The 23,170-nt window shown below is 44.8% G+C and overlaps 1 protein-coding gene across 1 annotated transcript in view; it reads left to right on the forward strand.

Moving 5' to 3' along the window:
• The window catches only part of LOC144798389 (E3 ubiquitin-protein ligase TRIM39-like), a 231,881-nt gene that overhangs the window by 203,554 nt on the left and 5,157 nt on the right, over nt 1–23,170 (forward strand). The gene's annotated exons all lie outside the window — the stretch shown is intronic.

A 23,170-nucleotide genomic window follows, 5' to 3' on the forward strand; every position in this document is an offset into this window, starting at 1 on the left:
ATTATCCCACCCTATTGTTACTATGTTGCATTATCATGTATTGTACAATATTGCATACTGTTGCAGTTGTTATTTCCTTGTTTCTTTCCCCCCCCTGATCTACTTTGATTAGTTTCTCCATTATTCGGATATTACGGCTATATGTCTTTTGCAGGTTCTGACCAGAAGTGATATGGTTATTCTGCCTCGAGAGTTTCCTCTTCCTCCTTGTTCACGGACCCAGGATGCCTCCATCTTCTGCTACAGGATCCTTTGGATTTCGGCAGCTTGTTTGGAACTTTTATTGTTACTGTACCTGGGATTGTTTTTTGATGTGGACCTGATTACCCAAAGAAAGAGGAAGAAGGACTAGTGTTTGGAGCTTATATAGTGTATACTCTATGGTTGTTCCCAGGTATTCATGGGATTTGTAGTTCTGTTTTTTTATTGGCTGCTGAGCATTTCATTAAAGAAATGAGAAAGCATAATCCTCGCCTCCTAGTCCTTAATAGAATTGAAAATTCTTGTCACGAATGTTTGCAAATTTTTAATTATTTACTAATGCCAGTGATAGGCTTCATCCACCGCCACGCCTTTGTTTACATAGACCACCGTCTCCTGTACTCACAGACTCTCCATGAATGCAGCGCAGCTCCTCACCGTGTCTTCACAGGGTACTTGCTCTGCTGCTCTCAAAATGAATTGCAGCAACTGACAGGAAGGAGGGAACTCATGGCTTTTCTGCCACACACGGCAATCTTTTTGCTGCCCCCTTCCGCGATGAGGAGCCCACACGGCTCACACGGTCTGTGCCGCACAAGAAACCTGCAGCTAGCAGAAGGCAACACTCGGCTCCCACCGCACTGTGAGGCACTCAATAACGCCCTGCGATCCTGCCGCGTTGGGGACAAATCGCAGCTTTCTTATATAAACTAAATTGCGGCCCCCGCCGCACTAGGAGGTGACTTGCGGCTCCTGCCGCACATGAAAGCAATTTTCAGCTCCCGCCGCACTAGGCGGCAACTTGCGGCTCCTGCCGCACTGAAAGGCGACTCGTGGCTCCTGCCGCTCTAAAAGGCACATTGCATTGTGGCACTGTGAGGTAACTTGCGGCTTTCTGCCGCGCTCAGAAATGCCCGGCGGGTGTTCCCGCGATGAAGAGTGATTCGCGGCTCCTAAGTCCTGCCGCGTTGGAAAGGCGACTCGTGGCTCCTGCCGCTCTAAAAGGCACTTTGCAATGTGCACTGTGGCACTGTGAGGTAACTTGCGGCTTTCTGCCGCGCTCAGAAATGCCCGGCGGGTGTTACCACGATGAAGAGTGATTCGCGGCTCCAATAGGGTGACCAACTGGCATTGGTGCAAAATCAGGACGGTGAGTGTAAAAATTCAGGACAAAGTGTCAAAATTCAGGACACAAATTCAGGACAGGAGGTCAAAATTCAGGACAAAACTTCAGGACAATAGGTACGTTTTACAGACACATCAGAGGTCGCGCAATAGTATATAAGTAAGCCCAGCCATTTCCAAACAAATTCAACCATTTGCAAACCTATCCATCATGTATCCTTCCATCTATCATTTCACTCATCCATCCCTTCATCCATCCCCTCATCCATCCTTTCACTCATCCTCCATTATCCATCCATCCATCCATCCACCCTTTTACCCTATCCGTCTGTACACTTATCCATCCACTCTTCATCCCATCCATCCATTCACTCATCCATGCAGCCATTTACCCTTTCACCAATCCAGCCATCCTTTCACTTACTAATCCTTCCACCCATCCACTCTTTTAGTCATCCATCCATCCTCCCTTTCTCTCTCCATCGACCCTTTCACTTAGCCATCCTTCCTTCCATCCATCCATCCACTCATCCATCCATCTACTCATCCACTCATGAATCCATCCATTGACCCTATCACTCATCCATCTATCATTTCACTCCTTCACACATCTATTCATCCTTTTGTCCATCTACCCTCCCTTTCACTCACTCATCCATCCTTACATCCACCCTTTCACTCATACGTCCATTCATTCACCCTTGCACTTATCAATCCATCAATCCATCCATCATTTCACTCATCCACCTACCTACCCATCATCCACCCAACCATCCACCCACCCACATCCACCCACCCACTGATCCATCCTTTCACCCACCCACCATCCAATCCACTGATCCATCCTTTCACCCACCCACTCATCATCCATCCTTTCACCCACCCATCATCCATCCATCCTTTCACCCACCCACTCTCCATCCATCCATCCTTTCACCCACCCATCATCCATCCATCCATCCATCCATCCGTCCTTCCCCTCATCATCCATCCATCCTTCCCCTCATCATCCATCCATCCTTTTCCCTCATCATCCATCCATCCTATTCCCTCATCATCCATCCATCCTTCCCCTCATCATCCATCCATCCTTCCCCTCACCATCCATCCATCCTTTCACCCACCCCCTCATCATCCATCCATCCATCCACCCTTCCCCTCATCATCCATCCATCCACCCTTCCCCTCATCATCCATCCATCCTTTCACCCACCCCATAATCATCCATCCATTCCCTCATCATCCATCCATCCATCCTTTCACCCACCCCCTCATCATCCATCCATCCATCCACCCTTCCCCTCATCATTCATCCACCCTTCCCCTCATCATCCATCCACCCTTCCCCTCATCATCCATCCTTTCACCCACCCCCTCATCATCCATCCATCCTTCCCCTCATCATCCATCCATCCATCCATCCATCCTTCCCTTCATCATCCATCCTTCCCCTCATCATCCATCCATCCTTTCACCCACCCATCCATCCATCCTTCCCCTCCATCCATCCCCTCATCCATCCATCCATCCCCTCATCCATCCATCCTTCCCCTCATCCATCCATCCTTCCTTCCCCTCATCCATCCATCCCCTCATCCATCCATCCTTCCCCTCATCATCCATCCTTCCCCTCATCCATTCTTCCTTTCATCCATCATCCATCCTTCCCCTCACCCATCCATCCATCTCATCCATTTATCCTTCCCCTCATCCATCCATCCTTCCCCTCCGTCCATCCATCCATCCATCCTTCTCCTCATTCATCATCCTTCCCCTCATCCATCATCCAGCTACCCTTCCACCCATACATCCAGCTATTTACATTTTCTCTCCATCCTTTCCCTCACTCATCAATCCATCCATCCTCTCTCGTTATCCATTTATTCAATCTTTCATTCAGCCATTCACCCGTTCACTAATTCATCCATCCATTCACCCATCCCTTCACTTACTTACTCGCCCACCTTTTCATATTAATTTTGAGCTGAGCCCTTTTGAGAAGAGGCCCATCAAGAACTTCACCTTCGCTGCAGGGGCCGTTCCAGGACTGGGACAGAAGCCACCCAGGGCGGAGACAGGATCCACCACAGGGGGGACAGGAGCCATCACAGGCAGGGGGTGGACTGGAGCCACCACATGTGGGGGACAGGAGCCATCACAGGCGGGGGATGGACTGGAGCCACCACATGGGGGACACAGGAGCCATCACTGAGGGGAGGGCAGGAGCCATCACAGGAGAGGGAACAGGATCCACCAGGGTGGGCACAGGGGTGGGCATGCAGTATTCTAGTATCATCTTGGACTCCTCGCCCCCTCCTGCACAAGACAACGAGAAGACAGGCTCTCTGTCCAAAATGCCATCCCCCACTGTGATGTACAGTACTTACAGGAGATAGTCTAAGAGAACTGATTGAACTGATTGTCCTCCATACTTTGTTAATCAATGTGGGTGCGATTGTGCCATTTCTTTATTGTATTACATTATAGACTGCATGTTTGAAGAACCGAGGTTTGCTTACAATTTAGTGACAGTAACTAAGCTCGGTGAAGAGAAGCACATGCTGCCTCGGTGTAATCAGGGGTGTAATCTGGCCGAGTCTAGGAGGTTTGGGGCCCTGGGTAGAAATGGAATGTGTGAGCCCCCCTCTAAATAGCAGAGACATGACACATTCAGGGCTGTTTGCATGTGAATAGATGTCGCTGCTCCTGAACCTGCAGCCCCTCCCTCTCAGTCACCTTCGAAGCACCTCTTAACAGGTCATCAAGGGCTGGAGGTGTGAGGGCTGCCATCCCGTTGTGCCTCTCCAGTGCTGCTGAGTATCTGAGGAGCTTTGGTGCAGCATCGAAGTGAAGAAGGGAGGTGGGTGCAAGCTGTGCCGGCTTTAGGGAGGTGCGACAGGTGCCCTGTTAAAATGACGGACAAATGGCGTCCGTTAAAGAATCCTTCATGGACAACGGACAGACGGCCGAAATTACGGACTGTCCGTGAAATTTACGGACGGTTGGTCACCCTAGGCTCCAAAGTCCTGCCACGTTGGAAAGCCCGGCTCACGGGAGAGGACTCTAGCTCAAGCAGCAACAGCGGTAGCTTCTGGCGTCTGTCGTCATTTTTTAGATGAGAATTCTTTTTTCTAATTTACCCCTCAGCAAAATAATTTTAATTTAATATATGTCAGGACTGTCCGGGGATCTGTCTGTCACACAGTCGCAGGGATGTGGGCCAGGACTGGTGGCTGGATAGAAAAAGTAAGCAGAAGGAGATATATAGCACTGCCCAGGATCACACAGAAAGTCAAAGAAGAAAAGGACTGAGTGGGGAAGCCTGCACAAGGGATCAAGACGGGTAAGACTCAGAAGGGACAGGCAAGGCAGTAACAGCAAGGGTGAAGAACTAAATACACAGCCACAATAGACAAGGAGATAGCAAGGAGGAGTGCTTAACAGGAAAGAAGTGAAAACAAAGGGCACTCTTGGCAAAAGGTACAAAACAAAGCCCACAAAGATACAGGAAGCTGTCTAAAGGCACATGAAGACAGCAAGGTAGAAACTGGAACAAAAGGTAAATGGAAAACAGGTGGGGACTGGGAAAGAATAAATACAGAAGGAGATAGTCTACAAGGGTGCACTCAATAGTACTGGTTCAAGAAACAAGGTAGCACTGAAGGTAGAGCTGGACAAGGAACAACTAATTTAGCTACAGCTCAGAAAGCAAGGAATCAAGGTACAAGAAAGAAGGGAAAAGAAAGGGCACGCTTTGCAGAAAGCAGGTAACAAATATACAAATAAGCTAGACGCAAGAAGTAGGAACAGGAATTCAGCAAACTAGGAACTGGAAGAAAGTTAATGGGAAGAAAAGCAGTGACTGGGAAATGGAAATACAGGGGCGAGGTTTCAAGGATGCATTGAACAGTACTGGTTCAGGAATCAGGGGAATAAGAAATAGCTCATTCTGTTATGTTATGTTATGTTATTTTAATTTATAAAGCGCACGTATACCAGGAGGTGCCTTGGCGCTATGGACAGCGGGGATCTACACTGACAGCTAGTTCTGGAATAGCCAGGTCTTCAGGCCCTTTCTAAAGGCGATGAGAGTGGGGGCGCTTCTGAGCTCAAAAGGTAGAGAGTTCCAGAGCTTGGAGGTATAAAAATGGAAGCTGCGACCGCCCCATTATACGGTGCGGATTTTTGGCACCCGCAAAAGTTTAGTGCCTGAGGAACGGAGGTGTCTGGAGGGTTCGTACCAGGTAAACAGCTTCTGCAGAAAGACCGGACATTTTTGGCTCAAGACTTTGTAGGCTAAAGAGAGTGCCTTGAATTTAATCCGTTGCTCCACTGGGAGCCAATGCAGCTTTCGAATTTCAGCGTTGATTGAGTTGGTCCTAGGGATGTTAGAAAGAAGTCGTGCCGCTGAGTTCTGAACGCTTTGGAGTTTTTTTAAGCATTGTTTCTGTGCATTTCCCAATAGTCCGTTACAGTAGTCAAGCTTTGACTGTATTAAGGCTGTCACTACCGTTTTCTTGTTCCTACCGGAAGGTATGGAAGAATCTTCCTTATCTTTTTAATGAGAAAGTGACTGGCTGAAACCGTAGCATTAGTGTGTTGGATAAGAGAGAGTTTATGATCCAACCACACCCCCAGATTCTTAGCTTTTGGCACCGGTTTTGGGGGTTCACTCATCTCCCCTGGCCACCAAAGGTCCCCCAGCTCGGTAGTAAATTGCCAAAGATCAAAATCTCTGTTTTGTCCGAGTTTAACTTGAGACAATGAGTATTCATCCATTGATTGATGGTGCGCATGCAGTTTTGGAATTGTGCGGTAGGAGGTGTCTCATTTTTATGTGATGTTACGACAATCTGGGTATCGTCAGCGTAAGAAGTGAGACAGAAACCAAAGCTCTGAATTAGTGGTGCCAACTCTGAAACGTACACATTGAAGAGTGATGGGCTCAATGAAGAGCCCTGAGGCACTCCACAGGGGAGGGTGTACGAATCTGAGTGGAAGACATCGACCGTGACCGTGAGCCTCCTATCTTTAAGGAAGGAGGATAGCAAACCCAGTGCTGTGCCCCCGACCCCTATTCTCTCAAGCCACGCATGCAAGAGAGAATGGTCAACCATATCAAAGGCGGCTGACAGATCAAGGAGTATCAGTACCGCTGCGCCACCCTGATCCATCACCGCCCTAATCTCTTCCGTGGCTTTGATAAGTGCTGTCTCGGTACTATGTTCGCGGCAAAAGCCAAACTGAGAGGCGTCCAACAGGTAATTCTCATTAATAAATTGGGTCCGTTGAGAATTCATAATTTTGTCGATTATTTTAGCCGGTAAGGGTAACCGAGCAATGGGCCGATAGTTATTGGGGTCTGAAGCCTCCAGTGAAGGTTTTTTCAGTAAAGGTAAGATGGAAGTGTCTTTCCAAATAGACGGAAAGGATCCTGAAATAAACATGGAGTTAAAAATTTCTGTGAGACCTGGACTGCCAGGTTGGCAATTTTTCAAAGAATTTTTGGTGGGCAGGGGTCAGTGGGGGATTCTGATTTAGACTCTTGAATATATCTGGCTACAGTGTCAGAAAAGATAGGTGAGAAAGCAAGCAGAGTGTTGGTGTTGTGCTCTCTAATGGCAGGCTCTCTTGGGAGTGGATGGGTAGAATCCTGAAAGTTATTGAAGATATTGAAACACTTTTGTTTTGAAGGCGAATGCGATGTTGTCGCATAGCTCTCGGTCACTCCTGATCCCTGGAGTCTTAACAGTGGCGAGTTTGTTCACCACTTTGAAAAGTTCTATGGATGAGTTTTTTGCTTCCTCAATTTGTTTGGTGTAGAAATCTTTTTTTCCGGCTATAAGATGGCCTTTGTATTGGGATAGGGCTGTTTTATAAATTCTTTTCTCGTTTGGGCAATAGCTAGCCCGCCAGCGTCTTTCTAGTTGCCGGCAGATCTGTTTTTCTTTCCAAAGATCTTCGGAAAACCAGGGTGCTGAGGGGTTTTTCCTGTTTCCTGAGATTTTTGTAATGGGTACTACGGTATTGAAGGCGTCGTTTAACCATTTAAGGTATTTCGGGGCTGAGCCCTCGGGCGGCCCTAGAAGTTGAGAACGGGACGCCTCTAACAGGGAGGGGAGAGATTGTCTAACCATTAACTCCCAGTTTCTTTTTGTTGCAGCGGGGGTCTTGGATGCCTCGGAGGGTCCCAAGGTGATTATTGGAAGGGTGAATTTAATAAATGAGTGGTCAGACCAAGCTAAAAGCCAGGGTTTCAGTAGGGACAAGGCTGTTAATTGATGTAAAAATGCTGTCTAACGTGTGACCAGCTTCTTGGGTGGGGGTCTGGACTTTTTGCTTAAGACCTACTGCTTCCATGGTCTCCAGAAGAGCCTCAGTCTCTCTGTTATTCCTCTCTTCGAGATAAAAATTAAAATCTCCTAAAATAGTGAATTCGTCATTTTGTAAAGTGGGCTCTAGGAGGCTGTCTAAGTTGGAAATAAAATGGCTCCTGAAGCCAGGTGGCCGATATAGGAGAATACCCTTAAAAGTCTGCTTTGTGTTAAGCTCGATTATAAAGAGTAGGGCCTCATAGAAAGGGGTGGAGGTCGAATAAAATCTAACCGGGAAGTGTTCCCTTAAGATAACGGCCACTCCTCCGCCTCGTTTAAGAGGCCTGTCCACCCTTAGCGCCTGGTAACCTGCTGGGGTAGCGGTTACAAAGTCCGGGTCCTCACCATCAAGGTAGGGCTGAAGACAGTGCTAGTTCAGAAACAAAGATTAGCTACAGCTCAGGAACAGCAACAAGGAATAATTGTATCTCAGGAACTGAGAAAAAAGGAATAGCAAAAGATCAGGAAACAAGGGTCGGCATTATAGGAGCACAGTTACAACCCTGAACTAAATGGAACTGGGGCTTTAAAGAGCTCACAGTGATCACATGCATCAGATGTTAGCAGGCTATCAGCTGCTAGCCACAGGTGTGCTGAATTCTTCCACCCAATCTTGGCCTACAGGGGATTATAGGTAGTGGAGTTTCAAGCCTGAGCAAACTGGCTTCAATAAAACCCGGCATGGATTGGAAAGGATTCGAAATTTCATGATAGCATCCAAATTGCTGGAAATCAGTATACACATACAGAGGGAGGTCTGGAAGCTTATTAGAACACTGGACAATCCCACAATTCAGCCCCCTGATGGTGGGCACGAGAGCGCAGGGAGCGACTTGTGACAATATATTTAATTTAAAGATTTACCGCTAAATATAAGCTAATGGTGCTGTAGCATTTTTTATTTAGTTCTACATTTATAATAAATACATACAATTAATTGGAACAAATATGTAACATAAAGATATTTTGCACTACATTTGTTGAGGTAAATACACTTTTTCCCTATGCTTTACCATAGATGGACTCAACAGTCAGGTTGGAACTCTGCTGCCTTTAGGCAGTAGACACTCAAACACCCTTTTTGCATGCTTCGTTGAAGCATAGGAAAAGTTATGCTAAAGCGTTGCGGAAGGCTCCTCTTCTCTTAAAGCATCAGCTACCTTTCCTCCATGAATATCTCCCCCTCCCTGCATGAACCACTTCACTTCCCAATGTGTCGCTCCTCTTCCCTTTATTTATTTATTTTTTATTTTTTTATTTTGAAAGTTTTGTATAGCGCGAACAAGATCTTCGCAGATATCAGAGCGCTTTACAGAGGAGGGGAGCATGTATACGCAGATACATCAATCATGTTAACAGTACATTGAAGTGATATCATAAAACAATCAAGTAAGTCAATTTCAAAGTCAAGAATAAAAAATATAAGGGTTCGAACAATTAGTACAGATGAGTATCGAGTCTTTGTAGTTATTCCTCAGTAGTCGTTCAAGTGTATTTAGCCATGAGGATCGCTTTTACTTCTCTCTTGAAAAGTATGGTAGAGTTGATAAGCCTTGTTTCAGGGGGGAGCGAGTTCCAAATCCTGGGAGCCATTCCTGAGAAAGAGCGTTTAAAGGTTTTTTCCTTGCGGAATCTTTTAGGCTTTAGCAAAAGGTTGTTTGTGCCTCTAGTGTTTCTGGAGCCTCCAGAAATCGTCAGCTTCTGAGCGAGGTATCTAGGTGAGCTCAGGTGGACAGCCTTGTGGGTCAAACAGGCTATTTTCAGGTGTATTCTGGCTTCAAACGGCAGCCAGTTCAATGATTTGAAGTCAGGGGAAATGTGTGAGTGTTTTTTTGATCCAGTGATAAGTCTCGCTGCGGCGTTTAGAGAGGCTCTTATGGGTGCCGTAGTCGCTAGGGGGAGGCCGCAGAGGGCGGTGCTGCCATATTCTATCCGAGGTATGACTAGTGATTGTACCGCAGTCTGGAAGTCTTTGGCTGGAAGGAAAGGTTTAAGTTTCCTAAGGGTGTTGATTTGGTAGTTTGCTCCCTTAGTTGCTTTGTTGATGTGTTCCTGCATGCTGAGATTGGTGTCAAGTGTTATACCCAAAGATTTAGCTGAGTCCACGATGGTGGGTTGGACATTGAGCGCCGTTAGGTCTTTAAGCCACATTTGTGCGGTAGTGATCTTCGCTGGAGGTGAGATCAGAAGGAACTCTGTTTTTAGGGCATTGAGTTTGAGATGATTAGTGGCCAACCAAGATTGGGTGCTTCTGATCGTTGAGTTCAGGAGTGTGATGTCTTTGGGTGATTATAGTTTGAGATAAAGTTGGGTGTCATCAGCATACATGTGGAAGTGTACATTAGATTCTTGCAGCAAGGTTGTGAGAGGTTCCATAACTAGGTTGAACAAAGTTGGGGATAGGGAGGATCCTTGTGGTACGCCTAGCGATACGGGTCTTGGTGCGGACATCAAGTTATATTCATCAGTAATATTCCCTCCATACATCCATGCCACTTCCCTGATCACCTTAGGGTATTAGTGAAGTGCAACAGCCTTGAGAATTTGCAACAGCTCTTATGTTTCTCTAATTATCGATGACTGGGCTTACCCATCTGTGGAGATGCTCACCCTTAACACGTTCAGAGACTAGTCTCCATAGCTGAAACTGATATGGGGCTCAAAGCCCAACCTTGATTCCACCATGTGTTAGTTTCATGTAAGTTGGGGTGAAGTCATTTGACCCTACTTCACTTTGTGATCAGCTAGGACTGTGAAACCTCAGAGTCAGTGAGAAAGGCTACACTGCCCTCAGAAAGATGAGCAGAGGTTAGGAGCTGTGGTGGGAGGCAGTGAGTCCATCAGTGTCTACCTCCATTTGGAGCCTGTTTGGTGCCTTCATCCTCTCTACCTTCAGCACAGAATGTGGTTAAATGTCATTCAACATTTTGACAAATAAGAGGCAGTGCAGGAACAGGATTGAAGGTAAGTCTCAACTAGCATCTACAGAGGTCCAAAAACCTAACAAACCCAAACCTTGTTTATTGAACATGCCTAGATTCTTTTGCACATCATCACGCCTTACCTACTCATGGAGTCTGAATTCCCTTTAACTGGAACCAATTTAGTTATTGGAAGTGCAAAAGGAGCAACAGATAATGACCTGCCTGCCTTCTAAATGGACCCCAACTCCACATAAAATGCCGAAAATAAGAATAACCCACATGCAGAGTTAAAAAACTGAACATCAAAATGGCTAGCACACAGCACTGTAGTGGCGCCTGTGACTTTAATTCCTTACTTTTGACTGGCCGTGCAGGCCAGCTGTAATAAGGTGACACCGGGAGTCAGAATGATAGAAGTAGTTGGAGGTATTTAATTAACAACCTCAGCCATCACGGTCACAGTAGCAACTGTCAATACCTAGAACCCCCATGTGCAAAGTTCCATGTAGGAACATCAGAATTGGAACCCAGATACATCACATATCTCCATTCCTATATAAACAAATATAAACAAATACATTTAAACTTACAAGAGAAGAAAGTGTCACAAATGACATGTTATCTTACAAAATCTTTCAGATAATCAGGAGCTCTACCAACTCTGAGACTGCTGCGGTTAGTAGCATTACTGGCATCAGAACTGGATGCACCACCACCAGAGGACGCATGAACTTCTTCAGGATCCCGTGTAAGCAGATGCACCACACTTATGATTCCAAATACGCCCATCATCCGTTTTCACAGCATTTTTGAAAAGTTTGATAATAGTTTTAGCATCAGTAAACTTTGACCATTTCTTGCACCCCACCGGAACTCTAATCTTAACCAAGTCCCCTATCTTAAAATTCGAAACCTTTGCAGATTTCCGCACATCATAGTATACTTTTCTCTTTTCTTGTAGTAGTAACTCTCCCTCTCCACTGCCCAATCTTATTATCTTTGAAACCTTTATCCAAATTCATCCAACCTGACACAAACTGGTATTAGAAGACCTCACTCTAAACAATTCAAACAGAGTTCTACCAGTGGTGGAATGAGGTGAAAAGCGATATGCAGAGATTCTATTCTGTAGCTCCACCCTCCAATCAAGGCAATTAACTCTAGCCAACTGAACACACTCTTCAGCGTTTTGTTGAACTTTTCCAAAGAGCCATTTGACTCTGGATGATATAAAGAAATCTTTCTGTGAACAACACCACTAGCAGACAGATAATTCTCCATCTCATCTGAACAAAATTGTGGACCATTATCTGAAAGCAAGGATTTCGGAACGCTCTCTCTCTTAAAGATTGAATCCAAAAACTTAATCACACACCGAGAAGTTACTTCACGCACAGCGCTAACTTCCACCCAACGAGAGTACAAATCCATCAAAACGAACAAGTAAGGAGTTTGCTGTTCACCATGCAAGGGACCCACTATGCATATTACAACTTCATCCCAGGGACACAAAGGCAACTTTCTACAAACCATGGGAGGACGTCTCGGATTAAGAACTTTATCACTCAACTGACAAGGCACACAATCGCGAACCACTCGCTCAACCATTAAATCTAGACCCGGCCACTAAAAATCCTGCCTGATACGTTACTTTGTTTTCGAAATCCCCAAATGTCCTTCATGAGCCATGTTTACAATGTTACTTCTCAAGACTGCTGGAGGAATTAATCTTGTGCCCCTTGCCAGAACACCCTCAACAACGGCCAACTCATGAGCTATCAAAGACCATGGTTTAGACAACTTTTCATTCAAGTTCCTAGACAACAAGTCCATAACTTCCACCAGCTCACCATCCTTAGCTAATTCCTCCTTCCACTCATCCTCTTTTATGGCACCAAGAGTAATATCACACACTCATCAGCACACTCATCACCATTGCCATCTTTAACCATATTTTCAACATTATTCACCAAGCGTGACAAACAATCGGCAGAAACATTACTACTGCCAGGAATATATTCAAATTTAAAGTCAAATTCTTGTAGAGAAATGACCCACCTTCTAATCCTGAAAGACACAGAATCAAGACCTTTTTTCTCCAAAATTTCCCTTAGTGGTTTGTGATCTGATCTTACTACAAAAGGGATACCCCAGACAAACTTTCTAAACTTATTGACAGCCCAAAAAATGGCAAGCGCCTCCTTCTCAATTACCGAATAATTAAGTTCGGCACCCGTCAAACATCTGGAAGCACAAGCTATTAGATCCTCACTACCCTTCCTCACCTGAAACAGTAACACTCGCAGACCTTTACTGCTGGCATCTGTGACAATAAATGAGGGATCACCAGGTCTAAAGGCTTGAAGATTCGGAGCATTTTTAAGTTCTTTCTTAATTTGAACAAATTCCCTGTTACATTCATCCGTCCAAACAAACTCACTTTTCCTACACATCACACTCCTGAGTTTCTCCGTCTTATCTGCAAAATTCTTTATGAATTTATTGTAAAATTCAGCCATCCCCAAGAATGACGAAAGTTCATCTTTTGAACACGTTTACTTCAGCTCTACAATGGTTCTGATCAGATCTTCCTTAGGTCTCATACCCAAACCTGAAATGTGATGTCCCAAATAGTCCAGTTCCGTTACACCAAATCTGCATGTGTCACGTCTGAGAGATAACCCCGCCTTTAACATTTTCCCCAACACGCGTCTCAATCTCACATCATGTTCCTCCTTTGTACTGCCACAAACTAACACATCATCCTGGTAACATCTCACACCAGTCACACCTTTAAACAAATCATTCATAATCCTCTGAAACACTGAGGCAGCGGAAATTAGGCCAAACGGCATCCTTAAAAATGTAAATGATCCAAAAGGAGTTATAAAAGCTGTTAACTCTTGTGACTCCTTGCTGAGTGGGACTTGATGATAGGCTGAAGCCATATCCAATGTTGTAAAAAAACAAGCCCCATCCAATGTGGCAACTAACTCTTCAATATTAGGTAGCGGAAATTAATCTACCACCACCTCCTTGTTCAAAGCACGAAGGTCCACACACAGACGAATTTCGTTATTGGGCTTCCTGGCAACGACAATGGGGGCCAGCCATTCTGTTGCCTCCACAGGCTCTATTACCCCCGCCTTCAACAATTGATCAATTTCTTTCTTTATCTTGCATACAAATTGGGATCCGTCTCACTTTTGCCGCAACAGGGGTTGCACCACACTTTAACCTTATCTGGTGTTTGTACCCTTTCAAACATCCAAGTTTCTCATTAAATAAATCCTTAAAATTCTCCACAAGTTCTTCTCCTACACCCTCTGCCGATTGAACCTGAATGGAGGGTTTAGCATTAGGATTGAGTACCACACCCAAACCTGCTTGATGTGACCAGCTTAATAAGCTATCGTCTTTTTCAGCCACATACATTTTTGCCACCACAAACCTCCCATTATATTCTATGCTTTCACTAAAACATCCCAACATTTTGATGGGCGTTCCCCCATACCCTGTTGGTTTTACATCAGATTTTTTAACACAATGTTCTTAGAGAAAAACTTCAAAAAATCTTGCTTCGAAACAAAAGTCAAGTGAGAGCACGAATCAAATTTCATTTTTATCCTTACACCACCCACATTAACCCACTCAGATGAATGTTCTACCTTATAGTCATTTATTTGAAAGGTGACTTCTTTAGTCTCAACCCTAGCATCTCTTCTGTTTTTTAAACGACAATTCTTCCCAAAATGACCTCTTTTGCCACACACATTGCAAATTACTTTCAAGACCGGAAACTCTTTAGCATTAGCCATATGTCCAAATCTGCCACAGCTAAAGCAGTTGCCTTGAAAAACACCCACATCTTTCTTCTCTATCGATGTTTTACCAGCTAGGTTATCACCCGAACTACTTTTGACATCAGCTGAATCTTTCCTCTTTTTGTCATCTGTAATCTTCACTTCTTGACACTGTACCTCTTCTACCTTTTCACTATTAGTCCCTGTCTTACCCGCTTTACTCAATTCACCTACACATTTGACCATATGTTCAACGCGCTTAGCTATAACCATAACTTCATCCAAAGGTGGCTCATCTTTCAGCCAAAGTTCCTCCCTAATTTTGTCATTCGAGCACCTTAGCACAAACTGGTCACGTATTCTTTCCTCAACTAATTCCCCAAACTTACAGCTCGATGTCAACTTGCATAAAGCAGTGACAAATTGCTCGACTGATTCTTCCTTTCCTTGTTCCCTTAAACCAAATTAATATCTCTCCATAATCGTACTTACTTTCGGTAAGTTCAATTGCTTTATACAAATCTCATATTCATTTAGTCCCCTTTGATCTGCCTGACTTAGCTGAGGTAAGTTCTCCAAAACTTCCTGTCCTTCACCCCCCAGACAATGCATCAAAAGTGCATGCTTCCTTTCTGCACTCAGATTCGTTCCACAGACCCTCGCATAATTTTCAAACATTTTCCTCCATTTTTTCCACCTAATAGGTGGATCACATGGATCAGAAAGAAAGAAGGGCGGTGAAGTCACATTCTGCATTTTCTGTCACAGCTAAAATATTTTTAAATTATATTCCTCCAACACTAATATACCTCAGCTAAACACACTTAAGTTCTAATTGAATTCACTTAAAGGTGTGCCTGTCACCGTTTCTACAAGCACAAAGCTAAATGAATACACCTTAAACTAAAATAAGTTGTACATGTAACCCCAACAGGCTAATGAGCATTCAACATTACTTAAAACAAAATAACACTTGAGGTGTGCCTGTCACCGTGAGCACAAGCACATAAACAACTTTGCTTTCCCACACCAAAACAGAAGTGAGTATGTTCCTCTTATGCCAACGCACAAATTAACTTGTGTCTTCTTCTTATTATTTTTAGTCAATCTTAAAGATTTCTTACAACTTCTCCAACCTTCCTTTACCGCAAAGCGTCCCGTACAATCCCAATGCCTCTTCCTGATGATCTTGTTTTTCTCAAATAGCAGTACCTTTTGAGAAATCTTCTCCCGATTTCCTCACAACCGCTATTAATTCGTTTAGAAGAATAACGCTGGCAACCTTACTCCAACTGTAGCGATAACGATAAAAAAATTCTCACAAAATGTCCGCCGATGACATCATAGCCCCATTAAGACCTCTTTCTGAAAATGATTGGGCTTGTTTCCTCCCATACACCTTTGCAGCTTGCTCCAAAACGAGGTTTGAAACGCGGTAGACACACGCGTCACTCTCAAATCTCAAACGAGGCTTGACTCACACGTAGATCTCGCGTTTCAATGATATAGGCAGCACACTACGCTTCTTGAAACGCAAACGCCAGACTGCGTGTCACACGTGAAACGCAAATGGGGCCTAGTGAACACCACATCCAAATTCCACCTACCGGCTGTCCAGGCACTTACTACGCCACACCGCAGCCAAGGTAGGTCCAGTTCAAGTAGTATTCTTCACCCCACAGCGCTTAAATCGTTGCACAAGTCTCCGTTTTGGCACAAAATTATTCCTCGATGTTGAGGTTGTTTTTTTTTTTCTTCTCCTTATCACCTTGATTATCTGCACATGAACGTCACCAGTGTAATAAGGTGACACCGGGAGTCAGAATGATAGAAGTAGTTGGAGGTATTTAATTAACAACCTCAGCCATCACGGTCACAGCAGCAACTGTCAATACCTAGAACCCCCATGTGCAAGGTTCCATGTAGGAACATCAGAATTGGAACCCAGATACATCACACCAGCTAACAGCCATTCAAACATATTGACCTAGAGGTGCTTACGACCCAGTATGTTAAAATGTAGAAACCAACTTAGACCACTATTTTCATTTCAGTTCTAGACTTTACTTTATCCTACACTGACTGTAAATTTATCGAGAGATTCCTATCCTTCCTGATTAAAAAAAGAGCAGCTTCTAGCTTTTCACATATTTGTTTCCTACCCCAGCTGTTGGTGGAGACGGGGCATCTGCTTTCTCATTTTACTTGCTCTCACAACAGCTTTCTCCACATTTGAAATCTGAACTCTACCTTGGAAAGCAGCATGAGACTTAACGGCTAAGTACTGAGTTGTTTTTTTCTTTTTTTGTGAACACCCGTTCTCCATTGGTGAAGATTGTAAGTTACTCCTGAGGAAGCGCCGCATTGACCTGTGGTGTAGAACATGTCCCAGCTGAACACTGGTTTTGTTCAGCTTGTATCATGGGCCACTAAGTATGTTATTATTAGTGGTAGGGGTCTATGTACATCACAATAAGGGTGTCACTGAAATCTACATAAACCACTTTCCTTAAATGACTTATGTTACGAGCCCCCTAAACTCCAATCTTTTAGGGCTGACAATGTTTAAATGTAATAAACCACGACAGCGGGGAGGTTTGAAAATATCACCAGAATTCCAAGATAGAAATATTGGGCCATATAATACATGTCAGCTGTATATATTTTACATTGTTCATCTTTGTTTTGGTGTAGTTAACTTGAAAAAGTTACTTTATTCAGGTAACCTTAACAATAAACATCGGTTGGAATTAGAATGTTTAGGATTTGTTTATCTTTCACGAATAAATTGTTCATAAAACCATGGACAGTGATTAGCGCTAGTAGATGTATGTGAATCTGTGGATGCTATGTTTACCTCATAACCATGGATTTAGCGCATAATTTGTTTTTAGCTCAAATTGCTAAAAATAATAAAGCCAGAAAATTATTTACATTTTTTGCAAGTGTGTATATACCAAAAGGTGAATGACCTCCGGAATCGATTCAGGAATCACAAATCAGCGCTAATTAATACGAAACTTGACCAACCTGGAACCGATCATTTTACCTTTGTGAACCATTGCTATTAAATTTCAAAATGTTTCTCTGTGGAACATGCCTTAAGGGAAGAACTACTGGACTCCAGGGGAAACTTCTGGATGTACCATTTTAAAATGTTGCCTTCAGATGGACTGGCCATCATTGACAATACCACTCGATCACTGCACATCGCAGGACTGCATTGATTCCACATTCCAAGTCGAATCTTCACTCATGATAATGTTTGAACACCCAGTAGTGTGAGCTGTGCAGCCACTGAGCAAACAATCTTGGTTTACCTGAGCGAGGCAGAAGCTAAAACGTTTTATGGCAATATATGTTTGTTCTCAAGCTCTTTCAGGAATCGAGGAGGATTACAGTTGCTGTCAAGTCAAGATGCTTGTATTTTTTGCCTGGATTTCTCGGTGTAACACATTTCCCTCCGAGGGAAAATGTGATATTTAGGAATCAACGTCTTCCACACGCATGTAGGTTGAATCACTTAGGTTTACTTCTGTACACCTTGGCCATAGTCAGCTAGGCAGTAACTGACTCAGAATGTTTCCTGCTTTACAGTTATGCAACCTTATAGTACAAGTTTCCTAATTCTACTATCCTGCACATGATTCCATATATCTGAGATCCTTTAATTAGCTGGAGCATAGGCAAATTCCCGTGAGACCAGATCATATAGGAAAATTGGTTCATGCTTTTCTGGTGAATTATATAGGGTTTCGTCCTTCTCAGGCTTTTTCAAACACTGTATGTTCTCTGTACCATGATTCTTTAAGAAAGTGCTATGAGCTAAAGGAGCCGTGTTAGGATATGATCCAATATTGTGTGTTCATGATTGTCGGTCAGGATAAGGATTTCCCACAAAGAGTGTGTCTGGACAAGAATGCTGCCAGAGATATCACGTGTAGCCCTATAGGCCAGCTCCCTCTTCCACGGCCAGACTGTGGATATTAATTTACTAACTCTGTGCCTCTCATTCCTCTTTCAGTAGTCCGATTCAACTTAGAATTGATTTAGAGGTGGCGCAGGCTGAGGTCAATGTTTGCTTTATGTTTTTGACAAACCTTAGTGGTCCAGCTGGGCTTAATCCAACAGCTGCAAGAATGTTGGCACTCAGACCACAGCCATCATGATGAAAGGCTAGCCAACCCTATGTTTTGATGTTCTTAGTAATCATTACAGCTTGCATCACAATACTGATGCTATAGTCGAGTCATACCTTATGTTTGTTTGACTTTTCAAGTTTTGTCACATGAATTCTCTGGTTCAGAGCATCAGCCTTTACTTGAGTCTTGGCTGCAGAAAGTGTCCATGTAGCTGTAAAATGTTATTGCTTTGATACTCTTTGGCCTCCAGCTGTTACACTATGGAAGAGAGAGACCATATAAGTAGTGAGTGAACCAGATGCCAGTTAAACAGGAGAACTATCTAATGTCAATGAGTTTCAGTGAGAGTAGAATTGATTTACCTTTGCTAGCTTGGCCTAAATTTACAGAATTTCCACAGAATAAAGCAAAACTCAAGTTCATATAAATCCTCCCCTTGACTATTTCCACATTAACCAAACCAGTAGTCCAAGAGAACATTCCTGATTTTGATCCTGGCTGGCAGCTACTCTCACAGAACAATGAATACAGGGTGGCTCAGATACCCATCTGAGTGAAAGAAACCAAGCAACTTTCACATGCACAGGTTCCCTGCAGAAGCACAGTAATTCTCAACAGTCCTTCCCCTTCTCTTGCTCTTAGTATACAAAAGGCGTTGCACTCTCGTTCTGACAAACCTTAAACTGGTTTATTAGCATCAGCCAATTAACGTTTTCTCCAACCCTGGAGATGCACTTATCCATGTCCTTAATCTCAGTCTGAGAAAAATATTAAAACTTCTGACTCCCATGCTTCAAAAAATACATGTAATATTCTGGAACTAGTTTTTGTTTTGTGTGGTTCAGTCAAACTTATATGTGCACTTAAACTGTTAATTGCCATCACCAAAGTCTATTGATCAGTTTTGACATTGTGTTGAGGCTGAAAAGTCTCTTCCTTCGTGATGGATGTGATAAGTTAGCTAGGCATATGATGTCCACTAGTTCTAGTGGGCACCTTGCACCAGTCTAATCGACCCTTATTGATGGTGGTTGTAAAGTCAACCTTATAGAAAGCTATCCTAGTGGTAGCATGGACCAGCAGTCATCAGACTAAGACTTCAGAGAGCGTATTAAGCAAGTTGTTTTACCAATTATTTGTATTTGTATGTGGATTTATAAAGCGCGATTGCTGCCCAGGGGCGTCCAAGCGCTAAGAACCAACAGAAGGGAGAGATGGCATCAGGGGGGTAGATGGAGTAGTTACTGAGGGGAGTTGAAGAGGAAAGTTTTGAGTTGTTTCCGAAATGAGGAAAGGTTGGAATTGGCTCTCAGATGGAGGGGCAGGGTGTTCCAGGTCTTGGAGGCATTGTGGGAGAAGGTCCTACCGCCGGTTCTGGCCTTCTTTATTCTGGGTGTTGTGGCCATAAAGGCCAGGTTTGATCGAAGATTCCTAGTAGGTTGGTAGTGGGAGACTAGGTTACGGGTGATGAGGGGGCCTGTTTTCCAGAAGGCCTGGTGCGCGATACACATTGCTTTGAAGTGTATTCTTTGGCGGACTGGTAACCAGTGTAATTTGATCAGACCGGCTCTGACAGATTGTCAGCGAGGGAGCTGAAGTAATGTGCGGGCTGCACAATTCTGCACAGTTTGAAGTCTGCGTAGTGTATATTCTGGGGCAGCGAGGTAAAGGGCGTTGTTGAAGTCCAGGCGAGACTGAATCAGGCCCTGGATGGCTACCTGGTTGGCTTCCATGGGTAAAAGATGGAGGATCTTCCATACATCTTAAGGAGGCCAAAACAGGTAGCTGTGAGTTTGGTGGCTTGGGTGCCAAAAGAGAGGGATCTATCCAGCCATACCCCAAGGCTCTTGATGTTGTCCTTGGGGGGCGGGGGAGTGCCCGGGCAGGGTGGCCAAAGAGCATTAAAAGATCTAGGGTCGGCCGGGCCCAGGAGCATGAGCTCTGTTTTGTCCCCGTTCATTTTGAGTGATGAGGAGGCCATCCAGCTCTTTACTTCCTCTAGACATTTTCTGAGCCCTCCTGTCTTAGGCAAGTTAGCTTCCTGCGCCAATGAGACCACCAGCTGAGTGTCGTCAGCGTAGGAATGATCTTAACTCCAAACTGACGGACAACCTCAGCCAGTGGCCTCATATAAATGTTGAAGAGCGCCGGGCTTAATGAGGAGCCTTGTGGTACTCCGCATCTTAATGGTCTGCTGGTAGATATTGCCTCGCCGTCGAATACCCTAAAGGATCTGTCCTTCAAGAAGGACTGGAACCATCTCCATGCTTTGTCTTTTATGCCGATATTCGACATCCGGTCAAGCAAGATGTTATGGCTGACCGTGTCGAAGGCCGCGCTTAAGTCAAGGAGGATCACTGCCACTGATCCTCCTTGGTCCAGAATGGTTCTGGATTCCTCTGTTACCATGAGAAGTGCGGTTTCGGTTCCATTTTTAGGTCTGAAGCCCGTTTGGGTGAGGTGCAACAAATGATGGTTTTCTAGGAAGGCGACGAGTTGTCCGTTGATGTGTCTCTCTAGGATTTTGCTCAGCCAAGGCAACAGAGAGATTGGCCGATAATTGCTGAGGTCTGAAGGGTCCAGGCTAGGTTTCTTTAGCAGGGCCCGGACCATGGCTCGTTTCCATGCAGGCGGGACTATGCCGGTGTTGATGGAAGAGTTCAGGAGGTCCATTATGACGGGCAGAGTGACTTGGGAAGCTGACATGACGACATCTGGTAGGGCTGGGTCATCAGGGGAGCCTGATTTGACTTTCCGGGCCACGGATCGCAAGATTGAGGGGGGGGGAAGTGGTCCAGTGTGGGAGGAGGCTGAGATACAGGGGGTGTCAAGTTGGGCTGAGTTGGGGGGATGGTAGATAGGGGGGAAAGGATTCATAGATTTTATTAATTTTTTGAAGGAAGAAATCTGCCATGTTGTTTCAGTGTTCTGTGGATTTGTTCTCAAGCAGGTTAGGTGGCAGTTTAGAAAGGTGTTTCGCAATTTGGAAAATTTCTCTAGGTCTAGATTTAGCTGAAATAATTTTGTTAGAGAAGTGAGCTGCTTGACTGGCTATGATTTCTTCTTTGTATTCTTTGATTACCTTTCGGTATTGAGTTTTGTTTCCTGGTGAGGAGTCCAGACGCCATTTCCTTTCAGCTTGCCTACACTGGCGTTTCTTTGCCCTGAGGGCTTCTGAATACCAGGGAGCGGACTTGTGGGGACGTTTAATTGTAGTTTTTCTTTTGGGTAGGGAGTGATCGAGTGATTGGGTGATCCAATCTTGATATGTCTGGTTTGCGAGGCAGGGGTCCTCATTACGGGGAGGTAGGTTGCTGGCCAATTTGGTGGTCCATTTTTCGGTTGAGAGGCGAGACCAGGGTCTGGCTATTCTTACTGTGGGTCTGACGGCTAAAGGTCTAGGTGTGGTCCATGAGAAGGGGATCAATAGGTGGTCAGACCATGGAAGGGGGATAGGTAAATCGGTTTCCAGATTTACGCAGTTGCTAAATACTGGATCTAGCAAGTGGCCCTTAACGTGGGTTGGAGAGCTGACAGATTGGAGTAATTGCTGCGCTGCTAGGTCGTCTGTAAGTGTGCTTGCCGTATGGTCTGCTACAGAGTCAAAGTGAAAATTAAAATCTCCTCGCAAGGTGAAGTTAGAGGAGGTGCTGGCTCGTTCGCCCACAATCGAAGCGAGATGGTTGTGGAATTGCTTGGGGGGACCGGGGGGGGCGGTAAATTAGAGTACCTGATAATCCCTCGAGTACCAAATGAAAGTACACCACACAAGGTATATATCAAATATATATGTATTTATTCTAAACACAACCTCTCTGCACTCTTTATGAGGTCAGAGGTCAAAGTACATTACAAGAATCTCAATTAGCATACAATAAGTTGCACAATATACAGTATGCCCTAGCGGCCTCACAAACCATATACTAAAATAGTGGTCTGAGAACCACGTCTGGAATAGAAAGTAGGCATAGGGCCTGTGGAATCGCTGGGGCTACTCTAAACAACCAAAGGTTAGGAAGTAGGAGGCACACGGGAGACGCGTGCAGTGTCTGAACACAGCCGCGGGTTACCTTTGACTTTCTATGGGAAACAAAGAAGTTACAAAAGTACAATTTAAGGACGCTTCCGGATGGACTACGATGGAACCCTTTTAAACTAGGACACTTCGAGAGTCAAGACCCACGGGAGCACCGGAGTACTCGTGTTACCTCACCCAGGGAAGCCGGGTGCATAGGTGCCTTTTGGTGTCGGGTTTCGTCGTCGTTTTCAATGGAGAGCTGCAAAGAAGTGCTGCATGCGACCAGAGGAAAAGTGTCCGGGTGGATCCAAGGGGGGATCGAAGATCTGAAGAACCTGAAAGCAGAAGGGACAGAGTCTGGGTCACTTGCCAGTGACCAGGATGGCGATGGAAAGCTGCCAGCCAATGCCGGGTGATTTCAGGTGAACAAGTGAAGCTTGTCTCTTCAGCCACGAGGTCCAGGAGGCATTGACGATGACCAGGAGCTGGATCCGAGCTGACCCAGAAAGGATCTAGTTGGCTGCAGTGTCGGTATCCGGATTGGACCCAACAAGCCTTGGCAACCGCAACCCACGCAGGATGT

Source organism: Lissotriton helveticus, chromosome 12 (genome assembly GCF_964261635.1).
Source record: "Lissotriton helveticus chromosome 12, aLisHel1.1, whole genome shotgun sequence".
Lineage (NCBI taxonomy): Eukaryota > Metazoa > Chordata > Amphibia > Caudata > Salamandridae > Lissotriton > Lissotriton helveticus.